At 40.7% G+C, this 1,904-nt stretch overlaps 1 protein-coding gene across 1 annotated transcript in view; it reads left to right on the forward strand.

The window, feature by feature from the left end:
- The window catches only part of LOC119576443 (putative tyrosinase-like protein tyr-3), a 13,299-nt gene that overhangs the window by 879 nt on the left and 10,516 nt on the right, over nt 1–1,904 (forward strand). The window lies entirely within an intron of this gene.

A 1,904-nucleotide genomic window follows, 5' to 3' on the forward strand; every position in this document is an offset into this window, starting at 1 on the left:
CTCCCTCGCCATCACCCCAATTCCCACGCATTCGCGCAAAGGGAACTGACCCCGCCTTAGAAAAATTAAAACTTGTATCGCCAATCTAGAGGAATCACACCGTGTCATTTTCCTCTTTTATCAGCCATTTCTTCATCCTCCTTAATTACCGGTTTTCTCAATCCTGTGTTCGCGAGGTCAGACCGGTCCTGCGAGGTCGTCTGGGGTCAAATCTTAGGTCACGACGGAAGAGGTCAACTTCTTTGGTATTTCTCTCTCTCTTCTCTCTTCTCTCTCTCTTCTCTCTCTCTTCTCTCTCTCTCTGCTCTCGTCACTCTTCTGTCTCTCTCTCTGTGTTTCTGTCTCTGTCTCGTCTCTCTTTTTTCTCTTCTCTCTTTTTTCTCTTCTCTCTTTTTTCTCTTCTCTTCTCTCTCCTCTCTCCCTCTATCTATCTATTTATCTATCTATACGTGTGTGTGTATATATATATATATATATATATATATATTATATATATATATATATATATATTATATATATATATATATATATGATAGCTAGATAGATGTAGATATAGATACGTGTGTGTGTGTGTGTGTGTGTGTGTGTGTGTGTGTGTGTGTGTGTTTGTGTGTGTGTGTTTTTTTGTGTGTGTTTGTGTTTGTGTGTGTGTGTGCGTGCGTGCGTGTTTGCATTCATTTACGTATCTATTTGACTGCGTGTGTGTGTTTAAAGCAAAGCATATGGCCCGTACAACGTAAATCTTATCTCCGCCGTGTAACAAGGAAAGCATGAATTCAGACAATAAACACAAGCCTTAAAGCATATAACAGTTAAGTAAGTCGGCCCCAACAGACCCTTATTGCAGAGTCATACAAAGTGATTTCCCAAGAGTAAGAGTAAGAGTGAGCGAAAGGAATGATTTTCGTTTCTTCGTGAGTGAGAACGAGAGTGAGAGTCACTTGCTTGGTGTTGTGTGGTGTTTATTATTATTATTATTATTATTATTATTATTATTATTATTATTATTATTATTATTATTATGTTTTCTGGGTGGATATGAGTGATAGGCACGGGTCCTTTTGTGGTGTGTGTGTGTGTGTGTGTGTGTGTGTGTATGCATGCATGTATGTACCTATGTATGTATGTATCCATGCATGCATGTATGTATGTATGCATGTATGCATATATGTAGGTATGTAAGTATGTATCAACGTATCTATCTATCTATGCCATTGTATATGTATATGCACATGGGTACCTATGCACGAACGTCTGTAAGTACGTATGCACGTGCAAACTCCCTCGCGAGCGCGTCCGTGCCAGGTGAGCAGGTGCGTGCTGTGTTCTCTCGCGCGGCCGTTGGAGTTGAACTAAACTTTATTCCATTTCATAAAATTTGCTGACGAGAATGACGCCCCAGAGAGGTTGCTTGCATCACGCCCTGACCCTTCTTGTCATTCCGCCATTCTTGAGATTCACGAGAGTATAAATAATACGTTTTGACCTGATAAACAGTGATGATTTTTTATTTTTTTTCTTCTCTCTCTCTCTCTCCCAAAGTTCTTCAAAGTTGGGAATTTCTTTGACGGAGAAAGTGTGTGTGTGTGTGTGTGTGTGTTGTGTGTGTGTGTGTGTGTGTGTGTGTGTGTGTGTGTGTGTGGTGTGTGTGTGTGTGTGTGTGTGTGTGTGTGTGTGTGTGTGTGTAATGAGACAATGTACAATAGATATTTGTGACAGCAGCAAGATAAATGTTCGATTATTAAGAGAGAGAATTCTTATTGTTGCATTTTTTTATTATTGTATTTTCTGTCTCTCTCTCTCTCTCTCTCTCTCTCTCCCTCTCTCTCTCTCTCTCTCTCTCTCTCTCTCTCTCTTCCTCCTCTCTCTTCCTCTCTCTCTCCCTCCCCCCCCTCTCCCCCTCT

The sequence above is a fragment of the Penaeus monodon genome, chromosome 8 (genome assembly GCF_015228065.2).
Source record: "Penaeus monodon isolate SGIC_2016 chromosome 8, NSTDA_Pmon_1, whole genome shotgun sequence".
NCBI lineage: Eukaryota > Metazoa > Arthropoda > Malacostraca > Decapoda > Penaeidae > Penaeus > Penaeus monodon.